This window comes from Rutidosis leptorrhynchoides, chromosome 5 (assembly GCF_046630445.1).
Source record: "Rutidosis leptorrhynchoides isolate AG116_Rl617_1_P2 chromosome 5, CSIRO_AGI_Rlap_v1, whole genome shotgun sequence".
Classification (NCBI taxonomy): domain Eukaryota; kingdom Viridiplantae; phylum Streptophyta; class Magnoliopsida; order Asterales; family Asteraceae; genus Rutidosis; species Rutidosis leptorrhynchoides.
In genome coordinates this window covers 6,157,284-6,178,892 of record NC_092337.1, presented here as the reverse complement: position 1 = coordinate 6,178,892, position 21,609 = coordinate 6,157,284, and positions in this window count along the sequence as shown.

Here is a 21,609-nt window from a genome sequence, read left to right as displayed (position 1 = left end):
TAAAATGATTGAAATGAATACTGATGATAAACTAATGAACTCGCCAACCTTTTGGTTGACACTTTTAAGCATGTTTATTCTCAGGTTTGAAAGAAATCTTTCGTTGTGCATTTGCTCATTTTAGAGATATTACTTGGAGTCATTCATGACATGTTTCAAAAGATGTTACATTCGAGTCATTGAGTTCATTAAGATTATTATTAAGTCAATTATCGTTGGATATATTATGAAATGGTATGCATACCGTCAACTTTCGATGTAATGAAAGTTTGTCTTTTAAAAACAAATGCAATGTTTGTAAAATGTATCATATAGAGGTCAAGTACCTCACGATGTAACCATGTGTTATTGTATTCGTCCTTATGGATTAGGACAGGTCTCTACAGGTGGTATCAGAGCGGTGGTCGTAGCGAACCAGGTCTTGCATTAGTATGTTTAACTAGTAGTTGTTCGGATGCATTAATGAGTCTGGACTTCAGCCTAGTAGTTGTTAGGATACATTAATAAGTCTGGACTTGAACCTGGTCTGCATGTCAAAAAGTTTTGCTTATCATTTTCTTGTCGGAAATTACATGCTTATCATTCTTAGCCTAGACACATCTTACTGCATTGATTGCATGAATAGTGTATAGACAAAATTCATATCTTAGCGTATCTGCTAAATCATATCTTAGCGTATCTGTTACTGTAAACCTTGCCTGACATATTCCATCAATTCCTCCGTAATCTACGAAATCTTTGGTTCTATATATATAGATATTCTATGTAATTAGAATACCATCCGATAGCCGAAAATCATTTCATGTCAAAAAATCCTTTATTCAATCGTACGAAATGGAATTCGCCACTAGTTCAAGTCCCTCGGATTCCAATATGGAGTTTCATTCGAGCTCCGAAAGCAGTGTGACCGGAATGGATCAACCAATTAGCCATCATCTATTCTGGATGAATTGGGGGATGGGTTCGTAGTCTGCTAAATCGTTGGAGACAAGCAGAAGGTGATCCCTTCCATCCACCACATTTCCCTCTTGGCGAAGAACTTGAAGCACTTACCGACAAACCTATCCGAAACACCATATTCACCCTCATTGCCAGGATATCCCACAACGATTATATGATATCCCAAATTCTAAACCTTATTCATTCGCTTGTTCCAATCGACAACCATCCCGGTGTAATAGAAGAAGTCAACGAGCTTCGCGCTCGGGTAGTGGCTTTGGAGAATATGGTGCAAAGGTTACAAGCACCAGCAGCATCACCGGCATGAAAAATACCACCAACGACCACATCCGCATCACACACCTCAACATCACAATCTATATCTTGAACATAATCCTCATTCTACATATCGTTCTATGTACTGTTCTACACCATCTAGCTTGTTCTACATATCTCTCTACATCTATACGCCTCATGGAATATTCACAACAATAACTGATGAAGTATTGATTCATAACTTCATTGAAAAATCATTTTTAGGCGATTATATAATCTCTAAAGTCTTAGAGATCATTTATTCTAGTTCCAACCGAAAATTAAATGAGTTTAATATCACATTGACTCATTAAATCCATGATTACATCTGAAGGAAATATATATGTAAGTATATTTTCATAAAGTTAGTAATTAAAAATTCTTTTGTACAAACTGTTAATAGTGAAAATATTTTAACGGGTAGGTAACACCCGAGGAATATTTAGATTTCACATTGATAAGTTACACTGTACATTCTTCGAATCTGATTTAACGATCATTTACTATCCTACTTACATCCACAGATATACGAATCCGTTCACCATAAAATAACAATTTTCATTCAATTTCATATTTGGATTTTGACTTACCAGAATCCAACAAGTGGCATAATGAAGAAAACATTGGACAAAATAAAATTTGTTAGAAACAAACAAATTAACTATGAGAAATTTTGTTAAGAAACCACACTAACAAAATCTTAACTAACTGTTCCTAGCTAACTGGTAATTCCTTATTACATTTAATTATCGCAATTATTTCTCGCAATTTTATTTATCGTCTTTTAATTTCTGTTATTTATTTTACGCACTTTAATTATCGTCATTTAAATACTGTTATTTACGCATTTAAATATCGGGACACGTATACAAAGTTTTGACATATCATATCGACGTCATCTATATATATTATATGGAATAACCATAGACACTCTATATGCGGTAATGATCGAGTTAGCTATACAGGGTTGAGGTTGATTCTAAAATAATATATATACTTTGAGTTGTGATCGAGTTTGAGACATGTATACAATGGGTCACGATACATATTAATTAATTCGAATATTATATATTAAACTATATATGAATTATTGAACTATTAACTGTGAACTACTAACTGTGGACTACTAACATTGGACAATTAAAATGAATTAAAATATTGATTATAACATATGAAACTAAACATTCCTTCAAGTTTGCCACTTGATTTTATCTTAAACCTCGTTTGTATCTTGATGATTACAATCTGCGTTCAAACATTTCATGATTCTTAAAAACACCTCAATCTAGAGGATGAACCAACCGCACTTCAACTACGGAAGAAAAGATTGGTGCATATAGTTATACACCTGAAAACACTCGGAACCTGAGTAAACGTTTAACACGTATCTGTGCTAGCTCCTTTGACATTGTTATTACCAAAAATAACTTTATAATTCCTCTCCAAATTAGCCAATTTTATCACAGCTCCAGCAAATCAACTTTAATTTTTCATTCGAATAAACCTTATTATAAAGATTACCCTTTCATCATCGTTATCGGGGAACCGTTTATATCTCACCACATTAGCAAAAACTTACCAGCAACTTCATTACTCATTGACTTAAGTTTCTCCGAAGAATCGTTATATTTGTTCATTAAAACCCTATCATATACTCATCCGCATCTTGTAACGAGAATTGCCATACTGTAACGACCCGGAAATTTCCGACCACATTTAAACCTTAATCTTTATATGTTTCCGACACGATAAGCAGAGTTTGTTAAGTTAAACCTCAAGAACTTTAAATTGTGTTCATACAATCATTTTTACCTTCGACCATTCCCGACGATTCACGAATGATTGTTTGTAAATAAATATGTAAATATATTTATATAAAATAGATATAAGTGTGTATATATAATACTTTGCATAAATAAAAAAATACACCTTAAAAAAATGTAAAATTAATAAACAGGTATACGATATTATTATGAAACTATATGTATATAAATATGAATTCTTATTAATAATTGGTATTATATTATAATAATATCCAATATCTAATAAATGTTGTTATAGGATATATAATATAATTATTAATTATTACATAGTTAATAAGATATAAATTCTACATAGTAAATTTACTTACAAGTTAAAAGTTATACTAATACCCTTACTTTCATTATAAATATTAATAGTAATATTGTATTATTATTTATAAAAGAGATAGATAAAACTTGAGACGTACAAGTATTATTATTGATATTATTATCATTATTAATATAATTATCATTATAAATATTAGTAGTATGTTATAATTATTAGTACAATTATTTTTATAAACATAAGGGGTATCAATATTATGATTAATATGATTAGCATTGTTATTATTAAAAGTTGTATCATTATTAGTTATTATCATTGTTATTAATAACAATATTTATTACCATTATATGATCATAATTTTTTTTATTATTTATTTGATTGCTTATAATATTTGGGTGTTATTATTATTATAAGATTAATTATGAGATAAATACAAAAATATGTAGATAATCTAAATACAAATACAAATGCATATATATATATATATATATATATATATATATATATATATATATATATATATATATATATATATATATATATATATATATATATATATATATATATATATACATATATATATATATATATATATATATATATACATATATATATATATATATATATATATATATATATATATATATTTATATATATATATATATATATATATATTTATATATTTATATATATTTATATATATATATATATATATATATATATATATATATATATATATATAGATATATATATATATATATATATATATATATCGATACATATACTTATATATTATACAGTTAAATACATATATAAATACAGATATATATTTAAACATTAATATTAATTATTTAATTATATAAATACAGACTAATATGCGTAAGATATATAGATATACACCATTATCAGTTTTGTTGTTTCTCTGATTTCTGTACACTCGTGATAACTAGCAGCCCTACAAATTGACCCTGAGTGATATTTTTTTTGGATTCAATCGTTTACATCAGATTATATATTTCACTTCTGTAATTGATAAAAAAAAAGTGTTCTTCATTTATATTATTTTTTTTCTGTTTCATAAACCGAACCCATTTAACCATTATTTTGATTCGGGGCGAATTGAAGAAAAGTAGAAATGCAGCAATGTTCTAAATCATGTCGTGAACGTTTCCTCAAATTCTCAGGTCTTAAATCGTTATATCAAAGTTGAATTTTGGAGTCAAATATTTCGAATAAAAAGTCAAATTATCGGTTTCTTGTAAAATTTGACATCTGGTTGACGATTCAAGTTCAATTGACAAATCAGAAAGTTTCTAAAGGAGAAATGGAAACACTTTCATGTTATAATTGAGATCTAAAACGTCCTAAATTTTAAAAATCGAATTTGAGTTGAATGTGTTCATAAAAGGGGTCTGTTCAGTTTTTTTTTTCTTTTAATCTTCTGTTTCAAATCAAACTAGTTAATTATGATGATGATAATACTTCAGTTAAAAGGTACAAGCGTTTTTAATTGTGTTATGGATTGGGGTTCACCTCTGAACAAATTTAAATGGGTTAAGTGAGGAAGAAGATGAGTCACAGAAAACAGATTATAAATACAAATTGATTGCTATTTAATTCAGAAAAACGGAAAACAGTGTAGTGGTCGTGGGTGTTGGGAGGGAACAAGGGGTCGCGGGTTCAATCCTGACTATAGGCAGTTTCTTTTTAAAGAAATTTTTAAGGTAGTCTTTTATTTCCAATTTGATATTGTTATTATTATTATTATGATTATTATTAAGTATTATTATCAAAACTACTAATTTCATTATCATTATTATTAAACGTATTATTTTAAACTACTATTATTTTTTAAGTATCATTTCTATTAAAATTATCATATTATTATTATTATTGTTATTATTATTTTTATTATTATTATTATTATTATTATTATTATTATTATTATTATTATTATTATTATTATTATCATTTTTAATGTAAGTCATATTATTATTGAAACTAAATTTTTATAAAAGTTGTCATATTTATTATTAGCACTATCATTATTATTATTATTATTAGAATTGTCATTAATATTATCATTATTTTTATTAATTCTAACACTAATATTATTATTTTTATCTCTATTATTATTAGTATTATTAATATATCAAATAAAGATTATTCTATATATAAAAATATATTATGTACATAAAACTTAACTATATTAATATGTTTGTAATAAATATTAATTATCTATTTAATGTATAAGAAAATAGATATAGTTAATCTAGTTATTAATGAAACGTACAAGTTAATAAAATAACAAGTAATAATAATACCTAAGGTTGTTAGATTACCAATATAGGTGTTAATATACATACAAATGATATAGGTTCGTGAATCCGAGACCAACCCTACACTTATTCAATGCCGTCATATGTATTTTTATTACAAAATACATTAGGTGAGTTTCATTTGCTCCCTTTTTAATTGCTTTTGCAATATATATTTTTGGGCTGAGAATACATGCGCTGCTTTTATAAATGTTTACAAAATAGACACAAGTACTTTAAAATATATTCTACGTTGAGTTGTACCACTGGCATATTTCCCTGTAGCTTGGTAACTACTATTTACATGGGTATTGTAAACGCGAATCCTGTTGATAGATCTATCGGGCCTGATAACCCCAACCGGACTGGACGACCAGTATTCAACGGTTGCACAGTACTTCGTTTTTGTGACTACACTTGGTACGATGTAGTGAGATTTCATAATAAAGGGAATATGCGACGTTGATTAAATGTGAAGTATGGTTACCAAGTGCTCAACTACTTAGAATGCTTTACATACACTTGCGAGTGTATTATGTTTATGATTATGAAATCTTGTGGTCTATTAACATATTGAAATAATTGTTATGATAAACCTATGATCTCACCAACCTTTTGGTTGACACTTTTAAGCATGTTTATTCTCAGGTATATAAGAAGTCTTCCGCTGTGCATTTGCTCATATTACTTGGAATCATTCCTGCATATTTAGGATAGTACTTCGCAATGGGACCAAGTGTTGATGACTTCGTCCAGGGAGATAAGGACGGGTCGTTTCAGTTGGTATCAGAGCGGTGGTCGTAGCGAACCAGGTCTTGCATTAGTGTGTCTAACTAGGAGTTGTTAGGATACATTAATGAGTCTGGACTTCGACCTAGTAGTTGTTAGGTTATATTAATGAGTCTGGACTTGAACCTGGTCTGCATGTTAAAAGTGTTTGCTTACCACCATTTGTCGAAAAATATCTACTTGTCACATTAAGTCTTGTCTGACACGTTTCCTTAATTCCCTCCGTAATCTACGGGATCTCCTGTACTATGTATATGTATTCTATGTAATTAGAATATCATCCTATATCCGAAAATCATTTCATATTAAAAACCCTTTATCTAATCGTACGAAATGGAACTAATAGAACTCATCACTAGTTCAAGCCCCTCGGATTTCGATATGGAGTTTCACCTAAGTTCCGAAAGCAGTGTCATCAGAATGACTCAACCAATCATCCATCCCCAATTCATCTGATGGGTTCGTAGTCGACTTAACCAATGGAGACAAGAAGAAGGCGATCCTTTCTACCCACCAACCTGCACCCTCTGCGAAGAACCTGAAGCACTTACCAATGAATCAATCCGAAACACCATTTTTAGCCTCATTTCCAGAATATCTCGCAACGATTATATAATATCTCAAATTCTAAACCTTATCCATTCCCTTGTTCAAACCTCCAATCATCCCGAAATAATAGAAGAAGTCAACGAATTTCGCACTCGAGTTGTAGTTTTGGAAAATATGGTGCAGAACCTACCAGCTTCAGCAACATCACCGGCACTAACAGTACCACCAGTATCAACAGCTGTACCATCAACAACACAAGCCTCAACATCTCAATCTATACCTCGAGCATAATCATCGTTCTACGTATCGTTCTATCTACTTTATCTTCGTTCTACATATCGTTCTACATTGATTATCTCCCCTCGACATGGCGATTATGTAATTTCTAAAGTTTTAGAGATTATGTAGTCTAGTTCTAACGATAAATCAAATGAGTTTAATATCTTATCAACTCATTAAATCTATATTACATCTGAAGAAAATATATATGTAAGCATATTTTCATAAAGATTGTAATTAAAAATTCTTTCGTACAAACTGTTAATGGTGAAAATATTTTAACGGGTAGGTAATACCCGAGGAATATTTAGATTTCACATTAATAAGTTACACTATACAGTTTTCGAATTTGATTCAATAGTCATTTACTATCTTACTTACATCTACAGATATACGAATCCGTTCACCACAGAATAACCATTTTCATTCAATTTCATATACGATTTTGATATCTCAGAATCCAACAAGTGGCATAATGAAGAAAACATTGGACAAAATAAAATTTGTTAGAAACAAACAAATTAATTATAAAGAATTTTGTTAAGAATCCACGCTAACTGTTCCTAGCTAACTGGTTACATTTTAATTATCGCAATTTAATTATCGCAATTTACATTCTCGCAACTTTATTTATCGTTATTTAATTTCTGTTATTTATTTTACGCACTTTAAATATCGGGACATGTATACAAGGTTTTGACATATCATATCGACGCATCTATATATATTATTTGGAATCACCATAGACACTCTATATGCAGTAATGATTGAGTTCTCTATACAGGGTTGAGGTTGATTCTCAAATAATATATATACTTTGAGTTGTGATCGAGTCTGAGACATGTACACGGGTCACGATACGTATTAATTAATTCGAATATTATATATTAAACTATATATGAATTATTGGACTGTCAACTTTGGACTATCGACTGTGGACTAATAACATTGGACAATTAAAATGAATTAAAATATTGATTATAATATATGAAACTAAACAATTTGAAATGTCCCGTTCTTATTGATTAAAAACGTTCCATATTAATTGATTTCGTTGCGAGGTTTTGACCTCTATATGAGACGTTTTTCAAAGACTGCATTCATTTTTAAAACAAACCATAACCTTTATTTCATAAATAAAGGTTTAAAAAGCTTTACGTAGATTATCAAATAATGATAATCTAAAATATCCTGTTTACACACGACCATTACATAATAGTTTACAATACAAATATGTTACATCGAAATCAGTTTCTTGAATGCAGTTTTTACACAATATCATACAAACATGGACTCCAAATCTTGTCCTTATTTTAGTATGCAACAGCGGAAGCTCTTAGTATTCACCTGAGAATAAACATGCTTTAAACGTCAACAAAAATGTTGGTGAGTTATAGGTTTAACCTATATATATCAAATCGTAACAATAGACCACAAGATTTCATATTTCAATACACATCCCATACATAGAGATAAAAATCATTCATATGGTGAACACCTGGTAACCGACATTAACAAGATGCATATATAAGAATATCCCCATCATTTCGGGACACCCTTCGGATATGATATAAATTTCGAAGTACTAAAGCATCCGGTACTTTGGATGGGGTTTGTTAGGCCCAATAGATCTATCTTTAGGATTCGCGTCAATTAGGGTGTCTGTTCCCTAATTCTTAGATTACCAGACTTAATAAAAAGGGGCATATTCGATTTCGATAATTCAACCATAGAATGTAGTTTCACGTACTTGTGTCTATTTTGTAAATCATTTATAAAACCTGCATGTATTCTCATCCCAAAAATATTAGATTTTAAAAGTGGGACTATAACTCACTTTCACAGATTTTTACTTCGTCGGGAAGTAAGACTTGGCCACTGGTTGATTCACGAACCTATAACAATATATACATATATATCAAAGTATGTTCAAAATATATTTACAACACTTTTAATATATTTTGATGTTTTAAGTTTATTAAGTCAGCTGTCCTCGTTAGTAACCTACAACTAGTTATCCACAGTTAGATGTACAGAAATAAATCGATAAATATTATCTTGAATCAATCCACGACCCAGTGTATACGTATCTCAGTATTGATCACAACTCAAACTATATATATTTTGGAATCAACCTCAACCCTGTATAGCTAACTCCAACATTCACATATAGAGTGTCTATGGTTGTTCCGAAATATATATAGATGTGTCGACATGATAGGTCGAAAAATTGTATACGTGTCTATTGTATCTCAAGATTACATACTATACAATACAAGTTGATTAATTTATGGTTGGAATAGATCTGTTACCAATTTTCCCGTAGCTAAAATGAGAAAAATTATCCAATCTTGTTTTACCCATAACTTCTTCATTTTCAATCCGTTTTGAGTGAATCAAATTGCTATGGTTTCATATTGAACTCTATTTTATGAATCTAAACAGAAAAAGTATAGGTTTATCTTCGGAAAAATAAGTTACAAGTCGTTTTTGTAAAGGTAGTCATTTCAGTCGAAAGAACGACGTCTAGATGACCATTTTAGAAAACATACTTCCACTTTGAGTTTAACCATAATTTTTGGATATAGTTTCATGTTCATAATAAAAATCATTTTCCCAGAATAACAACTTTTAAATCAAAGTTTATCATAGTTTTTAATTAACTAACCCAAAACTGCCCGCGGTGTTACTACGACGGCGTAAATCCGGTTTTACGGTGTTTTTCGTGTTTCCAGGTTTTAAATCATTAAGTTAGCATATCATATAGATATAGAACATGTGTTTAGTTGATTTTAAAAGTCAAGTTAGAAGGATTAACTTTTATTTGCGAACAAGTTTAGAATTAACTAAACTATGTTCTAGTGATTACAAGTTTAAACCTTCGAATAAGATAGCTTTATATGTATGAATCGAATGATGTTATGAACATCATTACTACCTCAAGTTCCTTGGATAAACCTACTGGAAATGAGAAAAATAGATCTAGCTTCAAAGGATCCTTGGATGGCTTGAAAGTTCTTGAAGCAGAATCATGACACGAAAACAATTTCAAGTAAGATTTCCACTCGAAATAAGATTGTTATAGTTATAGAAATTGAATTAAAGTTTGAATATGATTATTACCTTGTATTAGAAAGATAACCTACTGTAAGTAACAAAGGTTTCTTGATCTTGGATGATTACTTGGAATGGATTTAGAAAACTTGGAAGTAAACTTGCAATCTTGGAAGTATTCTTGATTTTATGAAACTAAAACTTTTGGAATTTATGAAGAACACTTAGAACTTGAAGATAGAACTTGAGAGAGATCAATTAGATGAAGAAAATTGAAGAATGAAAGTGTTTATAGGTGTTTTTGGTCGTTGGTGTATGGATTAGATATAAAGGATATGTAATTTTGTTTTCATGTAAATAAGTCATGAATGATTACTCATATTTTTGTAATTTTATGAGATATTTCATGCTAGTTGCCAAATGATGGTTTCCACATGTGTTAGGTGACTCACATGGGCTGCTAAGAGCTGATCATTGGAGTGTATATACCAATAGTACATACATCTAAAAGCTGTGTATTGTACGAGTACGAATACGGGTGCATACGAGTAGAATTGTTGATGAAACTGAACGAGGATGTAATTGTAAGAATTTTTGTTAAGTAGAAGTATTTTGATAAGTGTTTTGAAGTCTTTCAAAAGTGTATGGATACATATTAAAACACTACATGTATATACATTTTAACTGAGTCGTTAAGTCATCGTTAGTCGTTACATGTAAATGTTGTTTTGAAACCTTTAGGTTAACGATCTTGTTGAATGTTGTTAACCCATTGTTTATTATAACAAATGAGATGTTAAATTGTTATATTATCATGATATTATGATATATAATATATCTTAGTATGATATATATACAGTTAAATGTCGTTACAACGATAATCGTTACATATATGTCTCGTTTCGAAATCATTAAGTTAGTAGTCTTATTTTTACATATGTATTTCATTGTTAATACACTTAATAATATATTTACTTATCATTTAACATAATTAACCAAGTGTATCAATATCTTAATATGATTCATATGTACCTAGTAAGACGTTGTTATAACGATAATCGTTATATATATCGTTTTCGAGTTTCTTAAATTAATAGTCTCATTTTTATGTATATACCTCATTGTTAAAATACCTAATGAGATACATACTTATAATAAAATCATGTTAACTATATATATAACCATATATATGTCATCGTATAGTTTTTACAAGTTTTAACATTCGTGAATCACTGGTCAACTTGGGTGGTCAATTGTCTATATGAAACCTATTTCAATTAATCAAGTCTTAACAAGTTTGATTGCTTAACATGTTGGAAACACTTAATCATGTAAATAACAATTTCATTTAATATATATATATTGAAAGGACCCGTCCTAATCCACCTGGACGAAATCATCAACATTTGGTTCCATTGCGATGATCGGCTCCAAGTAATGTCCTTATATTGAGCAAATGCACAGCGGAAGACTTAATTCGTACCTGAGAATAAACATGCTTTAAAGTGTCAACCAAAAGGTTGGTGAGTTCATAGGTTTATCATAACAATCATTTCAATATGTTAATAGACCACAAGATTTCATAATCATAAACATAATACACTCGCAAGTGTATGTAAAGCATTCTAAGTGGTTGAGCACTTGGTAACCATACTTAACATTTAATCAACGTCGCATATTCCCTTTATTATGAAATCTCACTACACCGTACCAAGTGTAGTCACCAAAACGAAGTACTGTGCAACCGTTGAATACTGGTCATCCAGTCCGGTTGGGGTTGCCAGGCCCGATAGATCTATCAACAGGATTCGCGTTTACAATACACATGTAAATAGTAGTTACCAAGCTACAGGGAAGTATGCCAGTGGTACAACTCAACGTAGAATATATTTTTAAGTACTTGTGTCTATTTTGTCAAACATAAAAGCAGCGCATGTATTCTCAGCCCAAAAATATATATTGCGAAAGCAATTAAAAAGGGAGCAAATGAAACTCACTTTTGCCTTAAAGGTATTTAATTCGACTTGGTCTCCGATAGATATCACGAACCTAACCATATATATAATATATCAACATATTTTCTTTTTAAGTAATCGTTACATATATATATATATACTTTTAATACTTTTAATATTTTCTTAGTCCGTAGTTAGAAGTCCGATGTTAGTGGTCCACAATTAGTTGCTTAAATAAAATAAATAAAGACCCCATCATATTCGTATTGATCAGAATTAATCTCGACCCATGGTACCATGTTGTCAAATGACGTGTTGCGTACATAAAGTACCGTGTTGTCAAATGACGTGTTGCGTACAATCATGAGGTCTTATGATTAATCTTCTCGTGTTGTTTACGGGTGGTCCTGAAATATATAAAATCAACTCATAAGTAATTATATATATAAAATATCATATTAATTAGAAAAGATATGATTAATTTACTTTTTCTCCAAATATTTTCGTAGCTAAACTAGCTTCGGATACCCAATCTTTTTTAGTCGTAGTTTCTTCATTACAACTCCGTTTTTGTTGGTTCAACTTGCCACTTCCTTGGATCGAGTCAAATTTTAAGAATATGAACTGAAAATACCTTAGTTTGTATTCGAAATCATAGGTTATAGGTCAAACTTTGGTGAAACTTATGAAAGTGATCATTTTTCATCATAAAAACAACATTTAATGATCATTTTTCTAAAAATACTTACACTTTGAGTTAAACCATGAAATTTTTATGTGTTAACATATTCATAAGAAATATCATTTTTCCAGAACATGAACTTCCAATTCAAAGTTCAAGATGGTTTTTAATTATCCAACCCAAAACAGCCCCCGGTTGCACTCCGACGACGTAGATTCAGTTTTTAAGATGTTCTTTGTAAAACCAAGTTATATCTTGTTAGGTTAGCATATCATTATGATATATTACAGGTCTTGAAGTATTTTAAAGGTCAAGTTAGAAGGATCTATTTAGTTTGCAAACAAGTTTGAAATCATTCAAACTATGTTCTTGTTGTTAAAATTTTATACCACAAAATAAGATAGCTATATGAATATGAATTGAATAAGATTATGAACAAGGTTACTACCTCAAGTTACTTGGACAAAGTTACTGCAAAAGATAAGAAATAATCTTGGAATCAAAGAGTGGTGGAGTTAGATCAAAAGGTTGGAAGTAAACTTCTTCAAATGGGTGGTTATTTTGATATGTTCTTGAAAGAGTTTTCTTATGGTGTTTAAGGCTTGTAAATGAAGCTAAATGATGGGGAAAATGCTTGGAGATGATCAAGTATGAAGTTAGGAGTATTTTGAAAGAGAAATGAGGGTGTAGGTATGAGAAAATGGAGTGAAGAAATGGTGTTCATTTATAAAAACATTTTTAGTTTATAAAGAAAGAAAAGGATTCCTAATTTTGTTTTCTTACTAATAATTCATACTACTTGAAAAATTCTAGTTACCTCATATCTAGGGCAGTAATAATGTTGATTAGGATGTTGATTTGATGTGTATATACCAATAGTAAATACGTATAGAAGTTGGGTATGATACGGGTACATATACCCTAGATATACGTATAGAAATCTTGAGGAAACGGAACGAGAATTCAAATATAGCTATCTTTTGTGAATATACTTATATTTTTTTATGTATTTAAGTCCTTAAAAAGTGATTAAATACATTATATATACGATACATGTATAAGCATTATAGATTATATGTATATATATCAAAGAATGTTACGTATAGTTATCGTTTTGAAAACTTAAGTTAGTAGTTTCAAAATATACTTATAACTCATTGTCATTAGTACACAATGAGATGTTAAACCATCCTTAGATCATGTTAAATATATATAAATACATATATATACACAAACGTATAATTATCGTATGTTATATAGTTCGTGATATCATCGGTCATATTGGACGGTCAAACGTTGTGTAAAACTCTTTCAAAACACAAGTCTCAAAAATTTGGATTGCTTATCATGTTGGTATGGGTTAATTTATGTAAATATTAATCTCATAAGTATAATTTGGTCGGAAAATTCTGGGTCATTACAGTACCTACCCGTTAAAGAAATTTCGTCCCTGAAATTTGATAGAGGTTGTTATGGATAACAATAAGAAGGTTTTCATGACAAATATAAGGTGATAATGGAGTTTTATCATCATTGAGTAATGTAGATAAAACGATTCGATTATGCGAAGAATATAAATGAGACTATCGTAAAAGAGTGAGATGAGTAAAATATATTCGTCTTAACCGATGACGTAGTTATGATTGATTTCTGGGATTTAAGGGATTTAAAGAGAATCTTACGTAATAAGATTTGGTTCTTTGGTGATTAAGGAAATCATGATCTTCTTTGATTATATGCAATAATCTGTTTCGATTGCTCTGTCGGATATTTCACTATAAATTCATCCCTTCGTTTCCTTATTTTCCACTACTCACACCTTCTATTCTTTCTCCCTTGATTCTTACTTTAAAACATTCATCAATATGCTCCATCCAGTCCTGATTCTTGATATACTCCTAACTTTTATATCTGTCATTCTTCTTTTTCATCTACCACCAGAAGAATCTATTTACTTCTACTATACTCTTGTATTTATAGTGTTTCTAATTCTCCCGTGTCTCTATATTGCTATCTGCATCGATATACACGGTTTGTAATTTCGGGATTATTATCGAAGTTTATATTCTTCATTATTTTTCGGAGCTTCATGCTTTCGTTTTCTCTTCCCGACTTCGAGTCAAGCGAGTAATGGTCTGGAATTCGTAGATATGAAATTCAGAATGAACATAGCTAATGCTCTAAGAAGAAAATGGTAATAGAACGACTTTGATTTGTTAAATTACCAGAATACCCTGGAGAAGACCGAGTCATCCATAAAAATATTCTCTTGATATGTTTAGAGATTAGATAGGATGTAAGAGTCGTGTAAATGGCACATGATGACGGTACTGTGAATCATCATGCTTCATTAGAAACTCAGCATGACTTACTGTAATATAATGACGTTGATCAAGTGTCATTATATTATACTAATCCATGCTTCAGTTCCCAACACTACTTCAAAACATTCATATTTTAAACTCGAAGGTTTCAGAATTTAGAAACTAACACAGTTTCTTTTATGTTGCAGATATTACGGGGAGATAAATGATCTCAGATAAGAATAGTTGTGAAAATATCGCCAGAAATATGGAGGATATTTATAATAGAACATACGAGAATATCTTAGAATTTTTAATATCAATGGATGATGAAGAAGATTTGTCTGTGAAGGTTTAGAATGAGAAATAAGATGTTTGCTAACGATTTCAGCAGGCACAGAATCATTTGGATTCTTTGAAGGCAAACTTATTCTTTGTGATTTGTCCACGGCTTTCTTCATAGTTTCACATAATCCGCTTTTCGGTACTAAATTTTCTATCGAGCGTTCCTAACACTCCTTTATTTATCATCAAACTTTTGGCCATTAAGATCATCTACAACATGCTGCTTCATCAGCATTTTCAAAGTTAACTGATCTGGGTCATCGGTTATCAAACCGAGGTAGTTTCAGGAGAACTGTGTTTTTAGAATGATTAATCGCTGATGGTAATATTGTGGAATATAAAAGGTTCCCCAGTAACAATAAAGAGTACGCATATATATCGCGGTTATAATAAAGTTGTTTCGGATGAATAGTCGGAGTTGACTTGCTGGAGCTATGACAAAATTAGCTACTTTAGAAAGGGATTGCAAAACGATCTTCGGTAATAACAATGTCAAAGGAACTAGAACTGATACGTGTCAAACGTTTACTCAGTTTCTGAGGGTTTTTCAGGTGCATAACTATATGCATCAATCTTTTCTTTCGTAGATGAAGTGCGGTTGGTTTATCCTCTCGATTGAGGTGTTTTTAAGAATCATGATAGATTTGAACGCTGATTGAAATCGTCGAGATACAATGAGGTTTAAGATGAAATCGAGTGGCAATCTTGAAGAAATGTTTAGTTTCATATGTTATAATCAATATTTTAATTCATTTTAATTGTCCAATGTCATTAGTCCACAGTCGATAGTCTACAGTAACAGTCCAATAATTCATATATAGTTTAATATATAATATACGAATTAATTAATACGTGTCATGACCCGTATACGTCTCAGACTCGGTCACAACTCAAACTATATATATTATTGTAGAATCAACCTCAACCCTGTATAGAGAACTCGATCATTACTGCATATAGAGTGTCTATGGTGATTCCAAATAATATATATAGATGCGTCGATATGATATGTCAAAACATTGTATACGTGTCTCGATATTTAAAGTGCATAAAATAATTACAGAAATTAAATGACGATAAATAAAAGTGCGATAATTAAATTGCGATAAATAAACTGCGATAAATAAAATGTAATCTGTTAGCTAGGAACAGTTAGCTGGAACAGTTAGCGTAGATTCTTAACAAAATTTTTCATAGTTAATTTGTTTGTTTCTAACAGATTTTATTTTGTCATATGTTTTCTTCATATGCCACTTGTTGGATTCTGGGAAGTCAAAATCCAAATATGAAATTGAATGAAAATGGTTATTCTACGGTGAACGGATACGTATATCGGTGGTTGTAAGTAGGATAGTAAATGACTGTTGAATCAGCTTCGACGAATGTACAATGTAACTTATTAAGATGAAATCTAATTATTCCTCGGGTATTACCTACCCGTTAAAAAAAAAATTCACCATTAATATTTTGTACAAAAGAACTTTTAATTACAATCTTTATGAAAACATATATACATATATATTTTCTTCAGATGAAATCATGAATTTAATGAGTTAATATGATATTAATCTCATTTGCTTTTTGGTTTGAGCTAGAATAAGAAATCTCTAAAACTTTTTAAAACCACATATTCTTCGCAGAATATCAATGAAGTTATGGATCAATACTTCATCGTTCATTATTGTTGTTACTCCTTGGTATCTATGGTACGTATGATGTTGATGTTTGTGGGACAGATTATGATGTCGAGACGTGTGATGCGGATGTTGTTTGTTAGTGGTGATGATGGTATTGTTGATGTTATTGATGGTGGTGCTGATTATGCTGCTGGTGCTGCTGCTGGTGTTTGCAACCTTCGCACCATGTTCCCCAAAGCCGTCACGCGAGCGCGAAGTTTCGTTAACTTCTGCTAGTACACCGGGATGATTGGCGGTTGGAGCGAGCGAATGAACAAGATTTGTAATATGGGATAGTATATAATCGTGACGAGATACTCTAGAAATGAGAGAGAAAATGGTGTTTCAAATAGGTTCGCCGGTAAGTGCTTCAGGTTCATCGCCAAGAGGGCAATTTGGTGGATGGAATGGATCACCTTCTTCTTGTCTCCAGTGATTTAGTATATTACGAACCCATCCCCAATTCATCCAGAATAAATGATGGGAAATTGGTTGATCCATTCCGGTGACGCTGCTTTCGGAGCCCGAATGGAAATCTATATCGGCATAACTGTCGGAATCTGAAGAATTCGAACTAGATGCGGAATCCATCTTGTATAATGGGGAAAATGAATTTTTGGTATGGAATAGATTATAGGAGTTAGATTTGGTACTCTTCAATACATAATTTACTTATGTATATATAATACCAAAATCCCGTAAATTACGGAGAATCTTTCAAAAGATATCAGTCAAAGTTCGCAATAACAGATATGCTAAGATAAGAATTCGTCTATACACTATCAATGCAGTAAATGCAGTAAAACGTGTCTAGACTTATGAATGATAAGCAGGTAATTTCCTAAGGATGATAAGCAGATGATTTTCGACTAGAAATGATAAGCAAAACTTTTGACATGTAGACACGGTCGAAGTCCAGACTCATTAATGCATCCTAACAACTACTAGTTAGACACACTAATGCAAGACCTGGTTCGCTGCGACCACCGCTCTGATACCAACTGAAAGTACCCGTCCTAATCCACCTGGACGAAGTCATCAACATTTGGTTCCATTGCGATGATCGGCTCCAAGTAATGTCCTTATATTGAGAAAATGCACAGCGGAAGACTTAATTCGTACCTGAGAATAAACATGCTTTAAAGTGTCAACCAAAAGGTTGGTGAGTTCATAGGTTTATCATAACAATCATTTCAATATGTTAATAGACCACAAGATTTCATAATCATAAACATAATACACTCGCAAGTGTATGTAAAGCATTCTAAGTGGTTGAGCACTTGGTAACCATACTTAACATTTAATCAACGTCGCATATTCCCTTTATTATGAAATCTCACTACACCGTACCAAGTGTAGTCACCAAAATGAAGTACTGTGCAACCGTTGAATACTGGTCATCCAGTCCGGTTGGGGTTGTCAGGCCCGATAGATCTATCAACAGGATTCGCGTTTACAATACCCATGTAAATAGTAGTTACCAAGCTACAGGGAAGTATGACAGTGGTACAACTCAATGTAGAATATATTTTTAAGTACTTGTGTCTATTTTGTCAAACATAAAAGCAGCGCATGTATTCTCAGCTCAAAAATATATATTGCGAAAGCAATTAAAAAGGGAGCAAATGAAACTCACTTTTTCCTTGAAGGTATTTAATTCGACTTGGTCTCTGATAGATATCTCGAACCTAACCATATATATAATATATCAACATATTTTCTTTTTAAGTAATCGTTACATATATATATACTTTTAATACTTTTAATATTTTCTTAGTCCGTAGTTAGCAGTCCGATGTTAGTGGTCCACAATTAGTTGCTTAAATAAAATAAATAAAGACCCCATCGTATTCGTATTGATCAGAATTAATCTCAACCCATGGTACCATGTTGTCAAATGACGTGTTGCGTACATAAAGTACCGTGTTGTCAAATGACGTGTTGCGTACAATCATGAGGTCTTATGATTAATCTTCTCGTTTTGTTTACGGGTGGTCCTAAAATATATAAAATCAACTCATAAGTAATTATATATAAAATATCATATTAATTAGAAAAGATATGATTAATTTACTTTTTCTCCAAATATTTTCGTAGCTAAACTAGCTTCGGATACCCAATCTTGTTTTAGTCGTAGTTTCTTCATTACAACTCCGTTTTTGTTGGTTCAACTTGCCACTTCCTTGGATCGAGTCAAATTTTAAGAATATGAACTGAAAATACCTTAGTTTGTATTCAAAATCATAGGTTATAGGTTAAACTTTGGTGAAACTTATGAAAGTGATCATTTTCCATCATAAAAACAACATTTAATGATCTTTTTTTTAAAAATACTTACACTTTGAGTTAAACCATGAAATTTTTATGTGTTAACATATTCATAAGAAATATCATTTTTCCAGAACATGAACTTCCAATTCAAAGTTCAAGATGGTTTTTAATTATCCAACCCAAAACAGCCCCCGGTTGCACTCCGACGACGTAGATTCAGTTTTTAAGATGTTCATTGTAAAACCAAGTTATATCTTGTTAGGTTAGCATATCATTATGATATATTATAGGTCTTGAAGTGTTTTAAAAGTCAATTTAGAAGGATCTATTTAGTTTGCGAACAAGTTTGAAATCATTCAAACTATGTTCTTGTTGTTAAAATTTTATACCACAAAATAAGATAGCTATATGAATATGAATTGAATAAGATTATGAACAAGGTTACTACCTCAAGTTACTTGGACAAAGTTACTGCAAAAGATAAGAAATAATCTTGGAATCAAAGAGTGGTGGAGTTAGATCAAAAGGTTGGAAGTAAACTTCTTCAAATGGGTGGTTATTTTGATATGTTCTTGAAAGAGTTTTCTTATGGTGTTTAAGGCTTGTAAATGAAGCTAAATGATGGGGAAAATGCTTGGAGATGATCAAGTATGAAGTTAGGAGTATTTTTAGAGAGAAATGAGGGTGTAGGTATGAGAAAATGGAGTGAAGAAATGGTGTTCATTTATAAAAACATTTTTAGTTTATAAAGAAAGAAAAGGATTCCTAATTTTGTTTTCTTACTAATAATTCATACTACTTGACAAATTCTAGTTACCTCATATTTAGGGCAGTAATAATGTTGATTAGGATGATGATTTGATGTGTATATACCAATAGTAAATACGTATAGAAGCTGGGTATGATACGGGTACATATACCCTAGATATACGTATAGAAATCTTGAGGAAACGGAACGAGAATTCAAATATAGCTATCTTTTGTGAATATACTTATATTGTTTTATGTATTTAAGTCCTTAAAAGTGATTAAATACATTATATATACGATACATGTATAAGCATTATAGATTATAAGTATATATATCAAAGAATGTTACGTATAGTTATCGTTTTGAAAACTTAAGTTAGTAGTTTCAAAATATACTTATAACTCATTGTCATTAGTACACAATGAGATGAAATCGATTTGTTACCAATTTTCACGTAGCTAAAATGAGAAAAATTATCCAATCTTGTTTTACCCATAACTTCTTCATTTTCAATCCGTTTTGAGTGAATCAAATTGCTATGGTTTCATATTGAACTCTATTTTATGAATCTAAACAGAAAAAGTATAGGTTTATAGTCGGAAAAATAAGTGACAAGTCATTTTTGTAAAGGTAGTCATTTCAGTCGAAAGAACGACGTCTAGATGACCATTTTAGAAAACATACTTCTACTTTGAGTTTAACCATAATTTTTGGATATAGTTTCATGTTCATAATAAAAATAATTTTTCCAGAATAACAACTTTTAAATCAAAGTTTATCATAGTTTTTAATTAACTAACCCAAAACAGCCCGCGGTGTTACTACGACGGCGTAAATCCGGTTTTACGGTGTTTTTCGTGTTTCCAGGTTTTAAATCATTAAGTTAGCATATAATATAGATATAGAGCATGTGTTTAGTTGATTTTAAAAGTCAAGTTAGAAGGATTAACTTTTATTTGCGAACAAGTTTAGAATTAACTAAACTATTTTCTAGTGATTACAAGTTTAAACCTTCGAATAAGATAGCTTTATATGTATGAATCGAATGATGTTATGAACATCATTACTACCTCAAGTTCCTTGGATAAACCTACTAGAAATGAGAAAAATAGATCTAGCTTCAAAGGATCCTTGGATGGCTTGAAAGTTCTTGAAGCAGAATCATGACACGAAAACAATTTCAAGTAAGATTTCCACTCGAAATAAGATTGTTATAGTTATAGAAATTGAATTAAAGTCTGAATATGATTATTACCTTATATTAGAAAGATAACCTACTGTAAGTAACAAAGGTT